At 41.0% G+C, this 26,297-nt stretch overlaps 4 non-coding genes across 4 annotated transcripts; 2 read left to right on the plus strand and 2 right to left on the minus strand.

Moving 5' to 3' along the window:
- Positions 1-5,701: 5,701 nt before the first annotated feature.
- LOC135219315 (U1 spliceosomal RNA) lies at positions 5,702-5,864 on the minus strand. The gene has a single exon (XR_010315407.1). It is a non-coding gene; the product is annotated as a U1 spliceosomal RNA (small nuclear RNA).
- A 1,200-nt stretch (positions 5,865-7,064) lies between these two features.
- On the plus strand, positions 7,065-7,227 carry LOC135219320 (U1 spliceosomal RNA). The gene has a single exon (XR_010315408.1). It is a non-coding gene; the product is annotated as a U1 spliceosomal RNA (small nuclear RNA).
- A 5,242-nt stretch (positions 7,228-12,469) lies between these two features.
- On the minus strand, positions 12,470-12,632 carry LOC135219321 (U1 spliceosomal RNA). Its single transcript, XR_010315409.1, has one exon. It is a non-coding gene; the product is annotated as a U1 spliceosomal RNA (small nuclear RNA).
- A 1,004-nt stretch (positions 12,633-13,636) lies between these two features.
- Positions 13,637-13,803, plus strand: LOC135219354 (U1 spliceosomal RNA). The gene has a single exon (XR_010315420.1). It is a non-coding gene; the product is annotated as a U1 spliceosomal RNA (small nuclear RNA).
- The last annotated feature ends 12,494 nt before the right edge of the window (positions 13,804-26,297 follow it).

Here is a 26,297-nt window from a genome sequence, read left to right on the forward strand (position 1 = left end):
TTCCCTAGTCATACCATAACGGTTTTTTGCTCGTTATTTCCCATTCTCTCATAATTTGGGTTTTTTGGATGGTTGACTTGATCTACAGCAAAGTGTTTCAGGTCTTTGGCATTTTCACTATTGCTTGAAGTTTTAATATCTTGTGTTAACCTTCTCAACAATATTTCTCCTTACTGGTTCTTCATCAGAAATCAGTGCCTTATTATGTTGTTGTTGTTGTATTAAGCCAACACTTCTTGTTGGCATGGGCCTTTTCCTTGTTCGGCCTGTAGGTGATCTGAAAAGATTCGTTAGGTTCATGGTTAGTTTTATGAAATTGGAAATATTTTTAGTTGTAGAGATAGGAGTGAACAGGGGAAGGATGATGGTGTCAGTAAGAGAGGGCCATCATGTCATATTATAGTAGAAGTTTGAAAGAATTTAAGGCTTTCGAACATTAGAGAAATGGTGCAGGTGGGGTTAACCGTCCAACCCTTTACTCCCTTGGGTCCCTGCAGGAGGATTTCAGTGGTAGGTAAAGTTTAAAAGAATGATATTGGATGATGTGGATAGAGCCTTACAGTGAGGGGATGTGATGAGGGTGGTTGATTTCACTTTTAGTTTATTTACTTTGGTGGAGGTAGGCTGTAGAGCATCTGGGCATGCTCTTCTAAGTTTTCAATGATTGTCTTTGTGACTGTGGCAGCTGCATGCTCAGCATCTTGTGCAAGTAATTCAATTTGTGCTGCACCTCTTAGCTGTGCTGTTTCTCTGCATTCCAGCAGGTAGTGAAGGAGTGGTTGCTGTGTTTCTTCTTGACAGTTTTCACATGGTCTGACACTGTTTTCCACGATTTCCCAGCAGGCTTTATATCCTAGCCTGAGTCTGTGGATGATCACAGCAAGTTTTCTTGGTGTGTGCCTGTCTATGGGAGGAGGCACTAGATCAGTCAATGTCTTATACCATCTGTCAGACGGTGAGTTCTTTTCTACCCACTCACGATGGTCTTTTAGCAAGTTTTCTTTGCAGAGTGGTTTCATTGCATTCTTGATTTGTTGCAGTGCAGGTTGTATATGTATTTGCACTCTGTCAATGTGTTTTGTACTTTTGGCTAGCTCATCAGCCCTCTCGTTGCCTGGAATTCCTATGTGATGGTATGAGTCAGGACTGTAGATCTGAGGTTTCTTCTGAAAACAACCTTGGTTCAGCGTTCTTCTATCCATGCGTGGTGTATTTCTCGTAGTAGCCTCATGAAAATATTCCATCCCCCATTGAGTTGTCAACTTTTTTCAGCATAGTTTTTACTTTCGTCATGCACACCTCTGCATGTCTGTTGCATGGAAAATGGAATGAACTTGGTTTCCCCATACAATACCTTTTCTCTCTAGGCACCTTTGAAATTCCACTGCTTTGAATTGTGGTCTGCCAGAAGTATGTATTCTTAGTGGATTACCCATAATAGCTATCATCTTTATCATACTATCTATGACTTGTTTCGCTGAGGGATCATCTCTCCATTCATGCACCAATGGACATCCACTCAGGCAATTAACATAAATTAGAAAATGTCTGCCTTTGCAATAAAATAGCTCAGCTGAAACACTTTCAAAAGGTCTACTGGGAAATGGATTTGATTCCAGAGGTTTTTTTTTTCCTAAACATGGAAAATAGTGTTAATTGGCATGCTTCACATTTGTCTGTCAGGTATGTTACATCATTTGCAATTCCTGGCCAATATACACACATCCAAGAGCGTTGTTTGGTCCTTGTGGTTCCTTGATGGACTGTATGCAAACGTTCTAACTACAAATTACAAGAGGTGTCTGTACAGAACAATGTCATCATCGGCTGCTTATTCATGTTGGATAGCTTTTAACTGGTTCGCAAAAGCTGATGCATTTTCAGATCCAACAGAATTATGCTTTACAGCATCAACAAGCTTCATATAATTGCTATCATTCAGTGTACAAATTCTCGTTATCAAAATACTGCACAGTTGTATACCATGCTCAGCTTGTTCTGGGTCCACAACTGGTGCATGGCTAAGACAGACAGCAGTGGCATGCTCCTACCCTTTTTTCCATTCGACTTTAAATTGAAATTTACTTTGATGTTGTGCTTTCCAATTCTGTACCTTAACATTTTCTGTTTGAGTCATCGAATAACTGTTAAAAAGTGGTAATAAGGTCGGTGATTTTGTGATAAACTATGAAGTGTGGGAGCCCTGATGAATAAGTCTGCGCTTTGTAATAGCATAATTACTAATGCCTCCAACTCAATCATTGGATACCTTGTCTCCACATCATCCAAGAATCAACTTCCACATGTGATAAGTTTCCATACTTCATCATGCCGTTTTTGCATTAGGCTGAAAACCTAGCTCTTTTAGTCTGCTTTGCATCCATATAAAGTCAAGTCTCCCTAATTCATCAGACTGTGCAAGAATTATGGGTTCGTAAGAAGTTTCTTCACTTTAGCAAATGCTCTGTCATGAACTGGTAACAATAAAAAATATTTTTACTTTAAGAAAGTCTCTCAGTGGCATTGCTTCTGCGCTAATATGAGAACTACAGGATCCCATTGGTTTACCATTTGCAAGTATTGGGGGGTTTGTAAGAAGTTTTTCACTTTAGCAAAGACTTTCATGAACTGGCAACTATAATAATTTATTTCTACTTTTAAGAAGGTCTTTCAGTGGCATTGCTTCTGCACCAATAGAGGATTAACCCTTAATGGACGGGCATGCTCATATGATGATCTATAATAGGTTTTGAGCGATGGACAGGCTAGCTAATATGAGTAATAATATTACACACCGTATGATTTGGATGAATTTAGTGTGAAAGATGTTCATTTCACTTCAGTGGTCCATAAATTACTTCTGGCATTTGTAGCAGCTCAGCACAGGACAGCGGGGGGTTCAGTGTGCCTTGGCACTTGATGGGGATTGTAGTGCCCATCTCTTTCCCATAACGTCTTTTTAGTTACTTGCTCGTAAATATACCCAGGAATTGCGGTTGGTTCACGTTCTTATCTTTCATGATTATCAGCTATAATTGTAATTTTGCAAAGAAAAGGGCAAAAAAAGTAAAATAAAAAAAAGTTATTAGAAAAAAGCATGTATAACATTGAAACTTAGTATGTTTTTATGAGTCTTGTAAAAGAGGGTTACAGGGTTGAAAATAGTTTTTTCATTTTCTTACAGAAAAATTTTTAGCATTTTTTTTCTTTCGCCATGTGCATGTATTAATCGGAGTTTCTAACTCTGCAATAGCCTTCAGTTTTCTTGGGTCTACTTCCATGCCTTTCTAAGAAAAAACAAATCCAGCATACTGCACAGCACTTGGGCAATTTAAATTGCTATGGGTTTCAAAGTAATAACACATTGTTTTAAAAATGCCTTGACGTCTCTTATATGTTCCTTGTGTGTGCAACTGTGTATTACAGTAATACATTATTTACAACCTTATGGGCCCTTTCTAAAGCACCAGTAGCAAAGTTCCCTATAAAGTTACAGCTATCACCAGTGCTAAAACCCATTGGTGCTCTCTTAAATCCCTTGCTTCTTCATGTAATTCTACTTGCCAGTATCCTTAAACACCATCACAAAATGTAAAGTATTTAGCACCATGGTCAGTCTCATTTATAGCATCCTGTGGCATCTTTGAATTATGTACAGGTCTGTGTACCTGTGAGTTTAGCTTCTTCAAATCAATTGTCACTCTGATACCTTCTTCAGGTTTATGTACAACTTCAATTGGATGAAACCATTTTGTATGCCTATCCTCAACTTGTACAATGACGTTTTGTTGGATCCTCTCATCGAGCTCCCTGTTCACTGGCTGTCACAGTGGGTTAGCAAAAGGTTTTGCATAGCCCTTGAGTTCTATCTTCATCAGTGCACCTTTCATCACTTTTAGTTTCCCATTGCATTGGAAAACTTCTGGATACTCTTTCTTAAAGAAACACTTTTCCTGCTCTGTACTGTAAGCAGTTTCTGTTACTCCTACTGATTCTTTAACTTCAGATACTTTATTCCCAGGTGATTTTCTTTGAAAGGAAATAGGAAGTCTCATGCAGTACCAAGATTTATACATTGCTGAGGGGGATATAAATGTCATCACTTCTTATGTCATTACAAAAAATTACATTTTCAGTGCATTCATATCCATTGCATTTCAGGATCAATTCAATCTGGCCCATTACAGCTAATAACTTCCAATAATACTTTGCAGTTTCTCATCAAAGTCTCAAAGATCCTCCTCCTTTAGCATTAGGTCAGACATCACCTGTATGCCAACAACTGTCATTTCAGCTCTTGTGTTAGCAATAAATTTATTTGTTAAATATTCCTTTCCTGGAAGGTAAAAATCAGTAAGTAATAATAGATGTCTATCCAAGTAACTTGAATAATCAGTAATCGTACTTGCATTTCCAGACTTCTCTGCATGGGTTACAAAACCTTTATTTAGTTTTTCCACAAACCCTACTATAGTGTCCACGGCATCCATTTTGTAACACACATGCCCTCAGCTGGAAAAGATATACATTTAAATGAATATTGAATCCACATCTACCACATTTTCTTTTCTGTTTCCTGTTTTAGGGTATTGCAGTTTCTGCTTCTGTTCCTGCTCTGACTTCTCTCACAGAATTTAGGTTTTGCTTGCATTAATATTGGCCCCTCTGCAAAGTCATCTGTCTTCATTTTCATCCAATTCTTAGTTGTTACTGTTCGAGTCAGAATTGCTCTTCTTGGTGTTGTAACATTTATACAATAACCAACACAGGATAACCTGTACAAGTGGTTTTCCTTTAGCTTCCCAGCAGTCAGAAATGTAGGAGTTTCTAACCATTTGTTCCCTGTGTAACTCTGCTGTCTTAGCTTTGTCAATAGCAGCTTTGAGTAATCTGATCAAGCTGGTCGTGCTGTCGTTGACTCCGTCATGGGTCAGGCTTCATGTATCATCCTCACTAAAAGTCAAAGCTTCATTATGTAAATCATCCATCAAAGTCCTTTCCTGCCCATGTGTAACTGTACTGCTGAAGGCCCTTTTTATCTTGCAATGACTCCATAAGTCACTGCACCATGTAATATACTAATCAGGGGTAAAATAAATACTCAAGAATTACATAAGTCATTTATTCCTGAATATGATTCTACATTTGCTTTCATGGCTCACAGAACTAGAATGTCACAGAAAGGCAGATATTAAATACAGTAAACATAACGGCAGTTTGTAAACATCTGTAAATAAGAATATTATGCATTACTATAACACCGTTATTATACCTGTATACCCATCCAGTATGGAGCCCCTCAGTGGCATGATCGGTATGGTCTTGACCTGCCACCTCTGTGGCCGCGAGTTCGATTCTCAGGCATTCCATTGAGGAGTTAGAGATGTGTATTTCTGGTGAGAGAAGTTCACTCTCGACGTGGTTCAGAAGTCACGTAAAGCCACCATTGGTCCTGTTGCTGAATAACCACTGGTTCCATGCAACATAACACTATACAAACAAACATCCAGTTAAATAACAAACTCGTGCCAGTTTCTGAACACTAAGACAATTTAACGTTTCCTACATATACAACAGGTTGGAGTCAAGATAAACTACTGATATTTTCTCGAGGAATACTCTGCTTCAGACATTGTCATCACTTCTCCCATCTACTACATTGAGCAGACTAATCAGTATTACTTGTATGAGTGAAATTTTAAGGGGGATAGCGCGAACGCAGTCCCCCGCTACCAAAAATTGCGCACCCGAGTTGACCACATTTGGGTCAATCGCAAGGGTCAGCACCACCGGAGTGCAATGGTGAGCCTCACCTTGGGGGAACCACCTTCGTGATCATGGTGTCCCCTGTGCCAGGTAAGTATGCTTCTTGCTCACCCAACTGAACCCTAGCTAACATGTTCTGAGGACAAGTAGCCTACAAATGAACTTTTTATGCAAGGAAATTCTCTTTATTGGTGCAGAATATAGACTACAGTCATTATCCTAGTGAATGATATTTATACTATTTTGTATTTACAAAAGAATATGGAATTATAAAGCAATTGTATTTAAAATTCAAACTTCTCTAAACTACAGAGATCCAAGCGACTTTTTGGCAGCTCTAAGAGCAAGAGAGCCTTTGCTAATCCAAGGCTGGGTTAATCCAAAATAATTAACAATTTCTATAGTTTTGGGTTATTTTGACTTTTATAAAAGCATATTTATATAAATGGATTGGCTTTTAGTTTAAGTTGTTTCCAAATTTTTTTAAGAATTTTAATCATATGTCACATACACGTATGTTTAAAAATACTCAAAGCCCTCTTTATCTCACATTTTAGATGATAGCCATAGGCTTTTATAGTAACATTATTTCAAGTTGATATTTCCGTTATCAATGGTACAGTTTTGTTTATTGTAAAGAATTATTTTGCTAAAATTTGGTGTTGCTTCGTTGTTCATTAGTAATACGTGTTGAATTAAAAGTCTAATTGTCTCTGCTGTGACAAGAGATTGTTGCAAGAACAAGAAGACATGATTTTTACTCCAGATAGTAAAACTATATATATATATATATATATCTATATATATATATATATATATATATATCTTCGTCTATCAGAGAATCTCTTAATTATAAAAGGCACACTAGCATAAGACAATGATGATACCACAAAGCAAAGGAATTTTAGTTACTGAAATTATTTCAGCACCAAGGAAAAAATCAACTGGGCAACAAAAAGAATTCTCGCAACCCTGTCCAAAACAGGAGAGAAAGAGAGTTCTATGACTATCAAGATTTTATAAATAGTGATAAAAAGAAATCTGAAGAACATCTAAGAACAGTAACTACTGAAGAAATCACGGATGCATCTTTTTAATAAGGTTACATTTAATTTTCTAATGCGATTTTCCAATTCATCTGGTTTTTTTCTGAATTGTAAATTGTTTCAGAAATCTAATCTCGAGGTAAAACGAAGGTGCAGTCTTACTGAATCGAATTTCCTTGTATAAAACCTTCATTTGCAGGTTACATGTCCTCAGAACATGTTAGCTAGGGTTCAATTGGGTGAGCGAGAATCATACTTACCTGGCACAGGGGACACCATGATCACGAAGGTGGTTCCCCCAAGGTGAGGCTCACCATTGCACTCCGGTGGTGCTGACCCTTGCGATTGACCCAAATGTGGTCAACTCGGGTGCGCAATTTTTGGTAGCGGGGGACTGCGTTCGCGCTATCCCCCTTCTAAGACTTCAATCATGTAGGAATTTGATACACAAGAAGTTTCATATGCTTGAATTGATGCATATGACGTTATAAGAGTATGCATGAGAGAATGGCATAGTGACAGTTATGACAAATATCAGAAATGGAGGAGCCCTTATTAAAAAATAAAAAAACAGTAAATAGAGCTCCAAGATATCTCAGCTAGGTACTGTCCAGGGCTGTAAACTTCAATAACCACTGTTCTTTCTCGGAGCAGTTTATTTAATAATCAACCAAGGGGAAATATGCCTTTATTCTCGGGAAATATGCCTTTATTCTCGGGAAATATGCCTTTATTCTCGTGCTTTTTGTCTTTATGTCTTTCCCGGTCTTTTCTTACTCCAGCAACCCTACTGTGAAAATAAATCTTACTTACGTTGTAACAGGTACCATAAGGTTATAAGGGGTTTGTAACCCCTTTTGACCTTTCCTTTCCTTTTTTATAACATTTTTTTCCTCTTTGCCGGCATGATCGTCGCTTACACAAACATCTCAATACTCTGGGAACAATATCCAGTCAAAACCATTATTATGATTTTCCCGTTGTTTGTCTTTTATGTCGGTTGGGTGGCAAATCAAGAGAAAGCAGCTTTTCTGAAATGAACTGAACAAGAGTCTTTGTTATAATGTACAGATATTCTATTCTTTAACAGTAGTTTATATCACTGCCATATAATTTATTACATTAAGGAACCGATGCTTATTGTTTCTATAATTCTTTTTCATTAAACTTATTGCAACTGTTTACATTGTCATAAATTGCTATAAACAAATCATGTTCCTGACCCAATGATGTTTCCAGTCGGAAACATTAAATGACCAAAGGTATACTACACTTGAGGTGTTTTGTGGCCCAGGTGATATTTGTTGCTGTTGTTAAGCTGTGCTAGAACAGCCTGTAAGCGAGGATATTTCTGCCAAGAGGAAAAATAGCTGTTATTGAAGAGGAAAATGAAGAAGGAAAAGTGGGATTACAACAAATCACTCAGTGAGAGAAATTCTTAAGAGAAGAATCTTGGTTTGATGTGATTAGATTTTATGACACTAAAAAGAGAGAGTTGGAGTGGTTAGACAGCAAGATAGAAATCCAGAAGGGATGAAGTTCAAGGACCTGAAAGTGGAATTGGGAGAAACCCCCACAGTTGCATTAAGAAGTTCTAGTTGAGAGAGCCTTGATAACGAGATTGAAGAAAAGAAGTGGGTTGAAGAAAAGAAGTGGGAATAAGGGGAAGAGAGAGAGAAGGGAAAGTAAGAGTAAGGAGCAAAAGCTCAAAACTCTGCAGGATAAACTACCACATTTCACTTACTGTGAGGACTAGAAAATTTGGTGACACATCCATTAATTAAATGTAACAAAATCTTACCTTGTATGTATCGATTATTTAGACATATAGAGGGCTGGAAAGGAAATAAAAACTAAATCCCCATAACAAATGTAATTCTAGTTTCAAAATAACTGTGGCTGGAATTAACGTTTTTCTTTTGGACAGAATCAAGTTGAGGAATCTTGCAGTTGCTTTTTTTTTTTTTTTTTTTTAAAGAAAAATCAACAGCATGGGGAATCATTTCTGAGGCACTCCTGTATAAGCTCTAGTTTCAGGTGTTGTATAATGAGGAAATTGGTGCAGAGGAAGATTCCTCAACTTTATTCTGTCCAAACGAAAAGCGTTATTCCAGCCACAGTTTATTATGTAACTAGAAACTACACTCGTTATGGTGATTTAGTTTTTATTCCTGTTACTCTTGTATTTGTGCAATTAGTCATTTTTATCCCAAGGTAAGAAATTCACGCAAAGCAAACTATTCAGTTATTGTAATTTATTTATTCTCAGCATATTTTTTAAATTAAACTTGAACTAGTTTATTTCATTTACATCCAGTTGATTTTGCATTGTGAATTATGCTCTAATACTCAGTGTGATTGGCTTATAGTTTATACTTATATATTTTAATATATTCCTAGAGTAAGCTGAACCATACATGAAAAAGGGTTGTCTAATTTATGCCATCTAATGCAGAAATTCAACCTAGAGTACTTTATTACCTACAGTCTGATTCATGACTGGTCACTAATTTTCATCAAATTAACTTTGATACTGGCAGATGCTCACATTTGCCAGTTTCTTGTTAAATGATGTACTATTGAAGTTGAATAACTGTGTATTTACTGTGGTCCTCATAATGCATGTCCTTACAAGTCTAGACACATTCTTTTAATATACTTAATCTTAACATATTTTATCATAAAACATGGAAACTTCAAAGCAAGAAAACGCACACATATATGGCCAAATCAAAATGAAATATCTACAGGAGCTCTTTAATAACGATGTTGTCAGTTACAGTATGGTCTTCAGTTTTCCCTTGCTACAAAAATCACTAGACCATCACCAGTAGTGCCTCCTGCTGTTCCAAAATTTTGTCCGAATTTCTGGAATTACCTGCTGAATCCATTTCGAAATTAAAATAACAAAGCTCAGCCAAAAATCTGCAACCTTTAATATCTACCTTTGGGTCACTTAGTGTTGAGCGCAGCGTCGCCGTTTTTTCTTCACATCAGTGGCTTTTAGTAGTGTTACCATACGCAGTTATGATTTTCAAAGAAATCATAGTTGGAAGTGAACGTTCGTGAACTTCAATTAAGCTGTTCATCTCGGCACATGAAGGCACTTTTTAGGCGAGTGCTTCACAAACTTTCAACAAACGATTTTTTTTGTCACATACTTATGACGTCACTTATATTGTAGCTTGATATAGAGTAAATTATCCATTTTGTCATTGATTTTAGACCTGTCACATGCAGAAGTAAGCAGGATATGTTTTATAACTTTATTTTTATAATAAAACATAAAATGGCAAAGTGAAGAATTTTATTCCTCAGTGCCTTGGCCTGTGGTCGGGACAGCCCACGGAGGGTTGCCATTATGTCACCAGAAAGTCACAGTAGTAGATGAAATTCCTCAAAACGGCAATCCTAGTTGAGCGTCTTCTTGAATTTTCAAGGACTCCAGGATCATGTGGAGCTGTCATCAGCTCCTATAGAATTTTTGGAGAACTACCCATTGGTTTATAATGCCTTCTTGAAGACGTCTTTCGGCTCCTTCTGTTGCAACTTCGCGAATCTCGTGTGCATTAAAAAAAAATAAAAAGCAAATGTTTCATGGAGAAATCCTGAATCTGACGTCAGAATCATTCCACCTAGAATTTTTCCACCTCCTGAAGGACTCCTGGAGAAACTCCCATCGGACTATAACATCTTCTTGAAGACGTCCTCTTCAACTCCTGAAGCATTCCTGGAGAAACACCCATTAGATCTACATCTCAAGAACGCTGGCTTCCCCCTAAGAATTCTTAGAAACCTTTCATCTCCAGGAAGGACCAAAGCCTCTTGAATTCATCTTCAAGAACATGGGCTTCCTCTGTTCTCACACAATACTAAAGATCATAGTTTTATGTAGAAATAATAGGAGACGTAAGGCTTTAAAGAGCCTGGAGATTGCCCATGTGTGAAGACAGGGATGTGTAGGTAGACCCCAACTTTGTCAAAATAAACAAAACAGAATGTTTTGAAGTGTTTGGTCACTATGGTCACATCATCGAAAGTTAAAAACTGTACATAAATTTATTTTCCAGGATCCTTTGAAGCAGTCTTCAGCTCTTGAAGCATTCCTGGAGAAACGCTCATTGGATTATAACATCATCTTAAATTCTTTAAAGACTCCAGGTCCAGTGAAGCGTCCTCAGCTTCTAAATGGATTCCTGTCAGAACCACTTCCCTTCAGAGAAGAAATCCAGAATCTCATTTCTTCCATCTCCTGGAAAAAAACACCATTGGATTATAATGTCGTCTTAAATCTTGAAGATGCCATGATCATGGAGCCTTCCAAATTCCCAGAAGCCTCTGGACCCAACACAACCTGGGAGAACGCAGAAAGGCAGCCAAGGCAGACACACGCAGATGTAGAAAGGCAGCCAAGGTGGGCACATGCAGACGCAGAGAGGCATCCAAGGCGGACACACACAGACGTAGAAAGGCATCCAAGGCAGACACACACAGACATAGAAAGGCAGTCAAGGTGGACACACGCAGACTTAGAAAAGCAGCCAAGGTGGACGGACACACGCAGATGCAGAAAGACATCCAAGGCGGACAAACGCAGACGTAGAAAGGCAGCCAAGGTGGACACACTCAGACGTAGAAAGGCAGCCAAGGTGGTCACACGCAGACGTAGAAAGGCAGCCAAGGTGGACACACACAGATGTAGAAAGGCACCAAGGCAGACACACACACAGATGTAAAGAAACAAGCCCAGATGGACACACACGAGACACAGAAAAATAGTCAAGGTGGACACAGCAACGCAGAAAGGCACACACACACAGACACAGAAATGCAGCCAAGGTGGACACACACAGACGCAAAAGGAAATTAATATAATAGATAATAGTCACTTGTGTAACTGATTGGCATCAAGGGATAAGTTTTCTCATTAACAATGGGTTAATACATTCATCTTCTCAACATAAAAGGGTAATGCTTTTTGTACAATACATTTCACAGGACGTCATATTTGATTAACTTTTTTTCATGAACTTTTAGAATATCTGCTTTGAATATTTTTATTCAGATTGTTATAATTGATGGGTTGCTGTATAATTTCTCTTAAAAGTGCAAGGTGACTCCGAACTAGTTTTTCACATTATAGGATGCTATGTTAAGGTCAGAATGTTGTTAATAGTATCGAAATTTCCTTAATTTTCTTGGATATCACAAGTATCAATTTTCTGTTTTTGGATGATTTCACTGGAACTTTAGCTAATTACAGCCTTAGGTACGAAAGGTTGGAAAGAAAAAAATGATAATTGCGTGAGAGGCCCAAGAAATGTGGTTAATATTTCAGAAATTAGTATAAAGATCAGGACTAACTGTTGTTGTTATCACGAAACTCAGATTTGTTACAACTGTCATGGAAATCTGGGATTCTTACTATCTAGGCAGACCTATTCACTCCATATGTTGCAGAATTTATTTCTGATGTATATAGTGTGTATCCTTCTTTTGTGAAACAAATATTTAATTTTCATCAAATGGATAATTAACCAATAATTCAAGTCATTGGCAACCACCCACTGTTTTCAGTAATTCTAACTGACTATGCAAATTTCTGTAAAAGTTCATTTTTAGTAGAATAATGATTTTCAGTAGAATAAAGTCTTTGAAGGGGGATAGCGCGAACGCAGTCCCCCGCTACCAAAAATTGCGCACCCGAGTTGACCACATTTGGGTCAATCGCAAGGGTCAGCACCACCGGAGTGCAATGGTGAGCCTCACCTTGGGGGAACCACCTTCGTGATCATGGTGTCCCCTGTGCCAGGTAAGTATGCTTCTTGCTCACCCAACTGAACCCTAGGTAACATGTTCTGAGGACAAGTGGCCTGCGAATGAAGGTTTTATACAAGTGAATACTTTTTACTGGTGTACAATACAGCATTAACTTAATGCCCAATATTTAGCTAACTTTGTATTCAAAGTATCAAATTAGAATAACTGGAAAAGCTTATTAGAACATCATACTTGCCTATACTGCAGTTACTTCTTTGAGATATAAGGCCTGTTATAAGAACGAGCTGCTAACACAAGGCTGGGTTCATCCAAAACAGTTAATGTTGAATGTATTTCATATCAGATATTGTTCAGGTTGTTTTAAATGTTTTCAATGCATGTTAAGTTTAGGGTAGAACTAAGTCATAGCTCCGAGCGAGAGCACTTCCCCCAGAACTTTATCTAATGGTAAGCAGGAAGTGATTAGTTAGAATTACCAATGTTAGTCACAGATCACATACATATAACAGTACTACAGCTAAATCTCACTTTCTCGCGTTTCAGTGTTAGTTTGATGTTTCAGTTAGCACTGGTGTATTTTTATTTATTATTATCAGAAAGAATTTATTTGCTGTAGTTTGCCCTTTGCTACTGGCACTTTTATAAAAAACGACTCTGACATATGACCAAGATGATACTAAGAGCAAAATTATTCACTGCTATTGGAAAAATCGGAAGACTTGCAAGACTTCAAAACATGAGAGAGCTTTTCGGCAGTCTAGACTTTAACATAAAAAAATTAAAACAGTTTGGGCAGTTCCATAAGTAGCTGCCTGAAGTAATCACAACATTAGGAAGCACTGTGATAAGACTGATTTTAATTTTCTAATGCAGTTTTCCAATACCTAATGATTTTTAGCTAAGTTTCAAATGGTTAATAATTAATTATGAAGGCAAAGCTTTACTGCATGCGATTCAAATGAATTTCTTTGCATAAACACTTTATTTGCTAGCTACTTGTCCTCAGACATGTTAGCTAGGGTTCAGTTGGGTGGGTGAGAAGCATACTTACCTGGCACAGGGGACACCATGATCACGAAGGTGGTTCCCCCAAGGTGAGGCTCAACCATTGCACTCCGGCGGTGCTGACCCTTGCGATTGACCCAAATGTGGTCAACTCGGGTGCGCAATTTTTTGTTGGTAGCGGGGACTGCGTTCGCGCTATCCCCCTACAAATACTTTGATTAAAGGAAACTGAACAGGCAAATGAGTGTAAGATTAATGAAATATATACCCATGAGGTACTGGACAAATATTGGTGGTACCTACAATGAAAATGTTAGCAGTTTAAAAAATACTGTTTTATGAAATATATGAAAACCATTTTAAACTGTTCAGAAAATTTTACTATTTTGATCTAGATTTGTTATTTTACTTCCACAATACTGGTAGATGTATGGTACACGAGTAAATTCACATGGATGGGAGATAAGTAAATGATAATAATCTTGTAGATTTAATAGAAAATGAAACAACCAAACCATGTGTTATGTAGTGTACATTTATCCTGTATTACACCAGAAGTCTAAAAATACATTAAATATATACTTAAATCAAGTTAGACATCCTGTGAAATGTTAGAAATATTTCTAGGTGAAGCAAATGATTGTATGGACAAATTCTTAAAAGAGATAGATAATATTTGACCCTAATCAGTTTAATTGGTTACCATATTGAAAATTAGGTGGAGTTTGTATATCCTTGGTATGTGCCTACAGCTCCTAAAATATGACTGCAAATGATAAATTGCTCAAAATCAAAGTTGTTCAGCATGCTGAAATTTATCTGAAGTCACTCGCCCAAAATACACTAATTTGCCATCCGCCAATTTTTCTTACAGAACATAGCTTGATATGAATAGTTACTCGGACCATGGTGCTCCCATAGTTCTTAAGATGGCCACAGTGAGGCACTGTATGCTACCCCGGCCTCATCATGGGAGTTTCAAATCCAACCAGTCGTGCGTCGGTTGTCCTAGGTCATTCCCTAAAGGCTTGGATTAAATACATTGGACCAATAAAAATTTTGTCTGATGGATATGATTCACACACCTATGCCCTGACTTAAATACACACTTTCTTTCAGTGCTTTAACTGCCACGATGTTGAGTCTTGAAAGTTTTTGACCCCAATCTAGTGCCCGCAAAACAATTTTAATTTGGATAGAAGATTTCTGTGTCAATTTTGGGCGTTTCTGGATCTAATCAAGCTGCCCAGAATCCCCCGTTTTGTTTTTTATTTACTTTCCTAGCCGAAAACAATAAGATGATAACCTAGTGTAACCAATTCATGTCATCCTCTCCCAACTTTTATGAATATGGAACTGTGCTGTGAGTTTGTTTAGTTAGGCTGTAGCCAGTGCCAAAGCACATGTTCGAACAGATCTTTAGTCCCAGCCAGCTAAATGTCGGGACATGCATGATTTTTCTGGTTACTGTTTCAACTTTGGGGTGTCTAGGGCCAGGTAAGGGCACGGTGCCCTAAGTAAGTTACGTTGGTTTGGTTAGTTTAGGTCAGGACACGATGTGCTAGGTAAGTTACATTTTGCCTTGTTTTGGTTAGATCACAGCCAGTGCCGAAGCATATGTTTGAACAAGATCTATATTCTCCATAATGGGCACATCGGTACATGCATAATGTGGCCATTTGCATGTAAAGTGGTAGGTTAGTCTGCAATAACGAGGAAGGTGTTTAATGTCACAGGTATGTGGGGAATTATAGCCTAGGCTAGCCATGTGCTTTTGCATGTAGAGTGGAGGGTCAGGTTTTTGTATAATTAGTTTCCACTTGGTCTGCAACCCAACTATGAAACCCCCATAGATATGTAGAACACAATGAGAGAAGTTCAAAACACCCCCATTTTTCCATTTGCTAATTAATTGTGATGATGATGCCAACTCTCAAGTTCGCTCATCTGGACAACCATCGAGGAGGTTCCCCATTCAGGCTTCTTTGCATGTAGAGACCACGGCCTTGAAGAAGATTGCAGCATGTGTCAGGACAGCCCACACTCTTGCCCGGAGAGTGTGCAAATGTTCTCCAAGGGGCAGTCCACCCTCATATTCACGTGAATGGACTTGCTCCCCTCTGGATAGCTTCCATATAAGTTAAGGTGAGTGTGTTTGCTCTCCCCGGGACAACCCCTGTTCACATTCAGGTAAAGATGAAAAACTTCCATTTAAAATTTATGACAGTACCCATGGAAATTGGTGGACTCGAATACTGAATTGGTTTTTCATCTTATCAAGATGTTAAGTTAACCACTCAGTTAAGATTGTCTGTGATTGAGTGTAACGTACTTAAGTGCGTAACTGTACCCAACCGTTTGTCTTCACGGTTTGGCCCGCCATTTACGACATCTGTTGATTGTAAATGTGAGATGTCAGACTTGGAGAACTCTCCTCGAAATCGGGAGCTGCCTGTTGCCCTCCTCTCAGGTTCCTTGATGTCCCAACCCACCGCTCGATCCATGCCCTCCTCAAGTGGTTCCTTGCTTGCTGCTGCCGCGCCGTCGGAGCCCCACTCCATCCAGCTGCTGCCCTTCTGCAGACAGAACGTCGCAGCCTGGCTACACCACACAGAGATCCAGTTCCGAATCCACAGGATCACCGCAGCCTTCCCAGAAGACATATTTAACCACCTCGCCCCATGGATGGTCAGCCAACCCGGTGAGCTGCCTATGAAGGCTGAAGACCCAGTTCATCAGGCCTTCTCCCTCCCGGTCCCCAAGAGGGCCGCCCCCATCTTGACCTGGTGGTCAAGCCCAATGGCCACCGAGGCACCCAAGACTAGCCTGGCATAAGCTCCAGGACTTGGCACTCCTGCCGGAGGTGGACCCCCAAGGCCGCAGGAAGGAGGTAGACCTTCCTCCGCCAGCTCTCAACATGGATGACCGGGACATGGAGAGCCTGGTGGAGTGGGCCCACTGCCAGTACACCACCACCCGGGCTGCGAGACTCGCCTTCCCTTGTCAGCCAAAAGCCTGCAGCAGGAGAAGTCTGAGGAGGCCAGGAACAACACAGCTCTCCTGAGGAGAACCCCACAGCCCTGCCAGGATATCAGCTGGTGCCACTTCCACTGCAAATTCGGGAGTGAGGAGAAGCAGTGCCAGCAAACCTGCTCCTTCATGCCTTCAAGAAAACGAAGGAGGCAGCGCCCAATGCTGCTTGCCCTGGCAGGGGCAGTAATGAATTCCTGCCACTGAGGATTTTACATCACGGACACCATCTCCTGCCACAGGATGTTGATCAATACTGGTGCCATGCAGTCGTGTTCCCTCCGTTGGCAGAGGATTGCAGCCGTGCCCCGGATGCCCCAACCACCTTTGTAGCTGTCAACGGAACCCCCATCCGCCCGCTCCTACGGCACCAGAACCAAGACCATCACCTTCCTGGCTGGACCTACACCTGGCCCTTCATCATCACCCACGTATGGATTCCTCTCATGGGGCCGACTCCCTAGCCCACCATGGGCTCTTAGTAGACGTGGCCCACCAATGCCTCCTCGGCACTGAGACCTGCCTCTCCTGCCCACTCGCTACAGGACCAGGGCGCCCACCATCTGTTCCATTTTCTCCCACAAATATGCCTCCCTCCTACAAGAGTTCCCAGACTCTTCCGTCCCAAGCTTTGCCAGGTGGCTGGGGCCATGCCCAAGCACGGTGTATATCACTACATCGACACCAAGGGCACCCGATGCACCCCAAGTTCCACCGCCTCTGCCGAATCTCCTGCAGGAAGCCAAGACTACATTCACAGAAATAGAGAAGATGGGTTTCTGCAGAAAAGCCACGAGCCCATGAGCGTCCCCCCTCCACATGGTGAAGAAGGGAGACGGTATGTGGAGGCTCTGCGATGGCTACTGTCACCTGAACCTCGTCACCACGCTCAATAGCTATCCCCTGCCAAACATGCAGGACCTCACTGGGCCTCTCCACAGAGTCAAGATCTTCTCCAAAAACTTTATCTCTTAAAATCATACTTTCGAGTTCCCGTCCATCCCAGTGACATCCTGAAGACAGCGATCATTACTCCCTTCAGATCCTTTGTTTCCCCTTCTCCACCTTTCTCTGGGGAACACCAGAGCCACCTTCCAATGCCTCATGGACAGCATTTCGGTGATTTACCTTTCTTCAACCACTATGTGGAGAATATACCTTATATTTTCCAGATCGCCAGAGGAGCACCTGAACCACGTCCGGGCAATCCTCAAGTGCCTGCAGGAGAACAGACTTGTCATCTTTTATAAGAGCACCTTTGGTGCAGAGAAGGTGGATTTCCTTAGCCACAAGATCACTCCAGGAGGAGTTCGCCCCTTGGCATCAAGATGGCTTCAGTTGAGTTCCTGACACCGACAACCGTTTAGGCCTTCCAGGAGTTCATTGGGATGGTGAACTATACCGAAAGTTCATCCCGGACATCGCCCGCACCATGCGCCTTTTGGCAGAGGTCCGAAGAAGCTGGCGTGGGGAGAAGACCAGCAGCACTCCTTTGACCACACCAAGTCTTCCCTCAGCAGAGCCACCACCCTGGCTCACCAGGACCCAGACGCACCCGACACTCACTACCGATGCCAGCAACATTGCATGGAACATCAGGTCAACGGGGTACCCACACTGCTAGCCTTCTTCAGTAGGAAGCTGAAACCCACTGAGACCCGCTACAGCACCTTCAACCGTGAGTTCCTTGCTGTATACCAGGCTGTCCGCCACTTCAAGTATCTTCTGGAAGGCGTCCCATTCACCATAAGGACGGACCACAGCCACTGGTCCACGCCTTCTGTCAAGGCGAGTGACGCTTTGTCTGCAAGACAGCAACGTCACCTCGCGGCCGTCTCCGAGTTCGGGTGCTCCATTGAATACGTCCCCGGCGGAAGAAACCCTGTAGCCGATGCCCTCTCGAGGGCCAAGATAAACTCCCTTCACCTTGGCATAGTCTACGAGGACCTAGCCCATGAACAAGCCTCCAACCCCAAAGTACCAGCCTACTGGACCACCATTACTGCCCTTTGTTGGGAGGAAATCCCTGTCGGCCCCTCCATAACGACACTCCTCTGCAACACTAGCAATGGCTGCCCTTGCCCCCTGATACCTGCCTCCCGTAGGAAGCAGGTGTTTGACATGATCCACGATCTCTCACCCGTCGCCCTGCACAACAACCAGTCTCATGACTGAGAAGTTCGTGTGGCATGGCATCAGGAGGGACTCCCGGGAGTGGGCCAGGAACTGCATCGCATGCCAAAGCAGCAAGATGGGAAGGCACACCGAATCAGGGATAGACTCCTTCCCTCAGCCCAGGCGAAGATTCGAACACATTCATGTTGACATCATCGGGCCCCTCCCCCCATCCGATGGTGCCAGATACCTCCTGACAGTGATCGACCGGTCTACCAGGTGGCCTGAGGCCACTCCGATGTCAGAGGCCACTGCAGACGCCTGCACCGAAGCCCTCCTGTCCAGTCTGGATCCAAGCCGCTTCAGAGTGCCCAGACAACATCACGACAGACCGGGGGACGCCCGCCTTCACCTTCAGAACTCTGGACCGCCCTGGCACGCCTAATGGGACTAAAGTACCACACCACCACGTCCTACAACCCCGCGACCAACGGCATGTTTGAGAGAATCCACCGCTCCCTCAAGGCCTCCCTGATGGCACGCTGAGTAGGCCCCAACTGGAAGGCACAACTACCGTGGGTCCTCCCCAGCCTCTGCACCGCCTCAAGAGACAACAGTGACCCGTCTTTGGCAGAGAAAGTGTACAGTGAGGCCCTGACAGTGCCAGGCAAATTCTTCCCTGCTGACAGCCACGACCCCGACATTCCCCCTGGCAAGACTCCAGGCAGCCGCCCAGAAGTTTGTCCCCTGCCGGGAGCCCTATACCGACAGGAGGAAGCAGTTCTGTCCGAGTGGCTTGGACTCCTGCAAATTCATCTTCATTAGAAACAATCCCACTCGCCCGCCCTTGACGAGGCCCTACCAGGGACCACATCACGTCGTCCGCCGGGAGGAGAAGGCGTTCCTTGTTTCGATCGGTGGCTGCGAAGACTGGATCTCAATTGACCGCCTCAAACCCGCCTTCATTCCTGATGAAGAGACCCCGCAGAAGGCCCTCGCAGAACTCCACTTCGTAACACAGCACTGCCAGAGCCCTCCAGTGCCCCTAGACGTCGCCAGGGCCGCCCAAGGAAAGTAGTTGAACCCCCAGGTCCACCACCAGGGGCGGCATCCTGCCTCCTGACTTGCCATATGACAAAGACCCGGAAAATGTTCCCCGACAAATGTCATCACGGACCCACAGAATCCTCCAGCCCCCTGCAAGATTCCACTGACCATCAGCCAACGATTACCACTCAATCACTGTCTTGGGTGTGGGGTGGGGGAGTATTTGTAAGGACGACATTCGTACTGAATGTCCGCCCTTTCTCATAAATACCTTTTTATCTCTGTATATGTCCTTTTCTTATTATATGCTAAAAGTTAGAGCTCTCTCCTTGTCTGATTGTCCTCACAGTACTATCCTAGAAGAAGGTAACTTTTAATATACAGTGGTATCTCGACATACTAAAGGCTCAACTTACAAATAATTCGAGTCATGAAAGCAAATACAAAGATTTTTTTGGCTCTATATATGAAAATAGTTCAAGTATCGAAAGGTTGATGCTGTAAAGTCCCGAGATTCGCCCGAACCACCCGAACAATCTTAAAACTCGCGTGCCGCCAACTGAGTAGACTCGCCACCATCCTCCCGCTCTCCCATTGGTTCCTGATGCTAGTCACCGCCGTAAGATCCTGCTCTCCTATTGGTCAGCATCTACCCCATGTGCTCTATGTATTCTATTGGTAAAAGGATGCTGTAAATTGAAAAACTTATTCATGCACATTTAATAAAAAAAACATTAGGTAAAGATAGAATAAAGATGAAGAAATGAATGTTTATTATACTGTTTGGTAGTTTCAGTAGTTGAAGAGAGATAATGAAAATTTGATTACTGTACGTACTGTGTGCTAGGTGAAAGTGGTTGCTTGGCGATCATTTGGTACTCGTAAGTGCTGAACGTAAACAGAAGGTTGGAAGCTTTTTTTTTTTTTTTAGTTAATGGTTACTTAATAATTATTTGAAATGAGTACATGCAATACATTTAAAAAAAAATTGTAAATTAGATATCATAAACTATAAAATAAATCAGACTGCTATCATCGAAGCCAACAAATATTTTCTAGAATTCTTCTTCTGTTTAATATATGTTTCATTATAGCTGTCAGTAACTCAGTATCTCCATTAGGTAAAGATAGAATAAAAAATAGAAATGAATGGTTATTACACTGTTTTGTAGTTTCATTAGTTGAAGAGAGATAATGAAAATTTATGACTTAGTGTGCGCTAGGAAAAGTGGCTGCTTGGCAATCGTTCGATACTTGTAAGTGCTGAATGTAAACAAAAGGTTGGAAGCTTTTTTTTGTGTATTATAGTTATTGATTAATTAATAATTATTTGAAATGAGTACATACTGATTATTTATACATTTTATTGGCATATTCTAAGCTTTTAGCTTCTTAGGTTTAGATGTCAGAATCATAGACTAGGCTACAGTAGCAACTGCTAACATAGGCTAGGCTTATTGCTAAGGGACATATGCAGTAAAAAGGGGTTGAACATTACATGCAGTTGAATATTACTCAGTATGTCAGTATTTTGCCTTTTTGGAGTCATATTTCTTCCGTCGGATCGGCGTTGTAAGTCGTAACCCTAGAACGTGTTGTAAGTTCGTAACCCTAGAACGTGTGTAAGTTCGTAACCCTAGAACGTGTTGTAAGCCTGGAAATATAATTTTACTGGGGTTGTTTTTGTAGGGCTTGGAACGAATTAGGCAATTACATGTAAAATGCGGTTCAAGATATGAAAAGCTCATGTTACGAAGGCCGCCTCGGAATGGATTAATTTCGTATGTTGAGGTACCACTGTACTTTCTACATATTATAGAGCTTTCCACCGACACTAGATTGTTAGTCCTGCAAAAAAAATGTTCTGTACAGTATTACTGGTATTTCCAATTGAATATGATCTCTCATTGCACGGCATTCTTGCAATCAGTGCCTCAAAAAATGATTAGGTTTAACAAACCCCATTTTTTTTTTCATTTGCCAGTAGTTGGCCTTTCTCCTGTTAGCATCCTGTTAGCATGAGTCGTCTCCATCGATTTCTGTCCTGGGCATCGTTCTCGATAATACCTTTCCATAATATATCTTCCCCTACACAATCATGCCATCTCTTTCTTGGTCTTCCCTTCTTCCTTCTACCCTGCACTTCCATTTCCATCGTATGTCTTTCAACATGATGTTCCTCTCTTCATAACAGGTGCCCATACCATCGAAGCCTTCCCTCCTGTATTTTCTTTGATATTTCAACTACCTTTGTTGATCCTCTTATATACTCATTCTAATCCTATCTTCCCTTGTTACTCCCGACATCCATCTCAACATTCTCATTTCTGCTACATCCACTTTCTCCTCTGTTTTCCTCATACTTGCTGTTTCTGTTCCATATAACATTGCTGGTCTGACCACCGTCCTATGAAACTTGCATTTTGAAAATTGGCAAAATTAATAGGATGATTTTGTGTGGTTTTCATTTCTTCATGGCAAATCCACTAGTCTTGAATAATCCATATTCCAGTTGCAGTGTTGCCAGGCTCTCTCATTCTGACATTTTAAGCTACAGAAGAGGTTACAGAGTGATGATTGACAGGGTGTGCATGCATTCCTGAGGACCAGTGGTCATAAGTAAGAACCTAGAATTACCTGCCAGCTGTACTTCCAACTTTCAATTTACATGTATTTCATATGCTTCTTTCTTTCACTGCTTTTGTTCTTTTTCCTTTATCACCTTAAACTTTTTTCTTTGAAGTAAGTAATAAGGGGCATTATCATACTGGCCGTTTGTTTATGATGTGCAGGCAGTTTGCTCATAGGGCCATATAACGCGCCAGGTAATCCCTTGTCACTGTGCTTTAGTTGTCTTAATTCCCATTTTCATTCACTACCGTGTGATTAATTCAGTAAAGTGTTTAACTTTTTACTGTGCAGCCCATGCTCTCCATGCACCACCGGCCGGTTAATTCGTAAGGTTGATAGGCAGTCGCTTAACACCCTTTTGGACATTACTTGAGATCACCAATGTCACTTGATCCATGTGGTCTCGAATGAGGGAAGGGGAAGTCATACAGGAGATGCCTGAAGTATATTGATTTATTGTCAAGATTTGAGCTACTTTCGATACGATTTTATCTACTTTCATACAGCGTATAGATGGAAGAGGGGTGTCTCAGACAAATTGGTTCAGGTGACTGATGCTGCGGTTGCAAAAATATATTATCGACAGGGCGCTCCAAGATTGCCTGCTGCCCTTACCAATTAAATCCATTGTGACAGGTAAGCATATGCTGTACAGTAAAAAATAATTTAGCATTATAAAATTGAAAATGACAACATAGCAATGACTGTGAATACGATTATATTTACAGGGCCCAGCAAAAGCAACTTCCTGTAAAATAGCGTCTTTTAATTACTCAAAGTTTAGGAAAAAGTTTAATTAACCTTGATAAAGCAAAAAGAACATAACTGCTGAAAGAAAGAACCTTGTGAATATGAATACTTGTAAATCAAAAGCTGGAAGCATTGCCAAGGGACAATTCTAGCCGAGCACACAGCAGGGAGGTAGGCAGCTGAAAGAGCTGGGTTCTTAACTCAGACCACTGGTCCCCAGGGCCCCGGGGTGCGTAAACACACTGTCATCTGTCAATCATCATTCTTCTACCTTTTCCGAAGCTCAAGGATTTTCAGAGTCAGGTTTGTTTCTGGGAATAGTGCGACCGTAATTTGGACAATTCGTAACTGGTGGATATACTATGAATAATTGGAAACCACACAAGATCAGCTCACTGATTTTGGAATATTTGCCGATTTGAAAATGCACCGCCAAGGAGGATATGAAGGTTTCAAAAAAAAAGGCAAAGAATAGGGTTTACTTGTAAGGTACACCTGCTTCTATGCAACATGGACAGTTTTTACGATTCTGTAAGTGTCTGAATTTGTAATATGTAGGTAAATAACAACTGTGAGAATGAGAAAAAATGGTGATAGGTCATGGAGGTCATTACGTGTTGTTTTGACAATGACGTATTCGCAATTCCACTCAGTTACCAAGCTGTGTGTTCTCATTGCTGATATGGTGCCAGGTCATGAGAGATGAGGGCAGAAACAAGGATGAGTATATCTTCCTTTTAAATTGTCAAGAATTTCTCGATGATAACTCAGTTAATGGGCTCTTGCCCGATGTTCTAGGCCTAATACATAATTTAAAAGACACCAGCACAAACAGGTGGTAGCTACACTAAGAGAAGTATATATTCTAAATTTTAATACAAAGAAAGACTAACACAAAAACTTACTGAGTTACCTAAACTTGTGTTAATTTCAAAGCTATCTAAATTTATGCTAACGTTAATCAAGAGACGAAAACGAATTCTGGACCACCTGCAGTCCGGCAATCAAGATACAAAAATGACGTAAATTCTGGCTCGAATGTAGCGTGACCATTGGACATGGTACTTACTACGTGTCGATAGAAAGCAACGATCGACCTCGAATAAGTTGAATAAAATTATGATACAAATACCTGTTGTTTCAAGCAGATCTAGCCAGTGTCCTGCCTTCTAATCAAGAACACACGTGTTACATGTTGGCATTTGTTATCACTAAAAGAAGAGTGAGCACTGAGCATGCCGCATGGTGTGCCGGCCGTGTGCGCTCGCGCTCCAGCGTTGATACGAGCATTCTTTCCAGAAATTTACAAATTTCCAAATTTACAATCACATCACTACAAGCAAGTTTCTCATATCCAAAACTCTAGTTAACTAAGTGCAACTTAAAGTACACTTTCCAGGAATAAAGAACATGTAATAAAAGAAACAACAATAGCACTTTTCAATAATTCAGAACCATCTCGTAACTTCCACGTCAGCCCAGCTAGACACCCAATTGTTCGTGTGGCTGCTTTTTCTACTGATATCTTATTTTAAAATTACTATATAAGAGGTATATGGTAGCAAAATCCCTGCAGAAGGTTTTGTCGACTATGTTCAAATAATAGTAAGGGACATAAACATAAGTGCATATTTAAATTATTCGAGTCAACATTGGTGAAAATGTTTGAAAACGATGTAAAAATTATACAAAGTAAGAAACTGTATGCAGGCGAGTGGTTAAAAAATAAAACTCATATTCAGGTAAAAAAAAAAAAATCCCAAATCCAGTAGCAATTAGGATTTCGATGAGCAAAGGTGCATGTGCATGCAACAATTTAACAGAATTTGTATACCACTGATCAGACATAGTCATGTAAATCGTTGTCTATGAACATTGTATTGTAAAGTCGTGCGTTATTACTCGCATGGTTTGATAAGTGTTGTTATTGTTAGGTTTCTGTTGCAGTGGTCAGTTTTATGTCTTTCTTGTAATGTGGTTTGGAAAAATATGAATGTACACATTTTTCAATGGGCAGGTTACAAAAATGCACATGTGATTTTGAATTAAATAATTTGCTACATATGCATTTTTCACTTTTAATTGTAAAATCCACTCATTCTTTGTTGCAGGTTCGATGTAGTTAGTTATAGAATTTGCCGGCCAAATCTGGTGTGTGGGGAGGAGTTTCCTCATCCCACAGGTATAAGCCTTACTAATTCTTTGTTTGGATGACTGCCATCGTTGGTGAGAAGTAATAACTTGGTCACTGATGGTTTTGCCAAAATCTGCATAAGGTGAGTAGTGTCTGATGGGCATTGATGGTTTTATTTTAAATTTAATAATAATGTCTATTTGAATGTCCCTGTATGCATCCAGACGTGCAGCTCTTGGCAGTCTTTCCAGACTTATGGTTCTAAAATCACAATACATGGGCTGGGGTTGCCCCCTATTTCAGGTTTTGTGCAGCCACGTTTGTTTTGCTATGTTGGCCGCTCTAGTTTCATAAATTTCATCGGCAGTATATTGCATGGCCTGAGGCTTCCAGCGGCCGTCTACAATGGATGTCCCTTCAGCATTGGGAAGTGCGGCTCAGACATTGGTAGGGAGATGGGTCAGCCAAATCTCCGTGGTGAGGTCAATCTTATAAGGCTTGCTTCCATGTTGAGCTTTGGTAGTGTAAGGAGGGTCTCATGCCTCGTCCCAGAATGCCCTTGCTTGATATGTCTCCCATTGGTGTTGACGAAATAATGAGCTTGATAGCACAGGTAGGCAGCAGGAAGGAGAGCTCATTGATTAAAAATTGGCGAATTATTCTGGAGGCGAGCCTTTGCTCTTTAAGCATCAAACCAGTGTGTCTGGGAGTGACTCTAGGAATGGGTAGAATTGTGTCTCTGCCCTCAGGAATCAAAAAGGTGGTTTAGTCACTTGAGAAAGAGGGCAGACAGAAACTTTATGCATTTATGTTTGCACACACTTTGTCCGATGATGTCTCGTGTGTGATTTATGGGACTATTTCTGAGCAATATAGAGTCACTTGTATGTAGTTCATTAGTACTTAGGGTTTGGTGTGAGAACTGAGTTTCATATCTACCATGCTATAGAAATAATCTTTTTAACGTTCGTGAGGGAGAGCTAGCCAGGATT

Source organism: Macrobrachium nipponense, chromosome 19 (genome assembly GCF_015104395.2).
Source record: "Macrobrachium nipponense isolate FS-2020 chromosome 19, ASM1510439v2, whole genome shotgun sequence".
NCBI classification, from domain to species: domain Eukaryota; kingdom Metazoa; phylum Arthropoda; class Malacostraca; order Decapoda; family Palaemonidae; genus Macrobrachium; species Macrobrachium nipponense.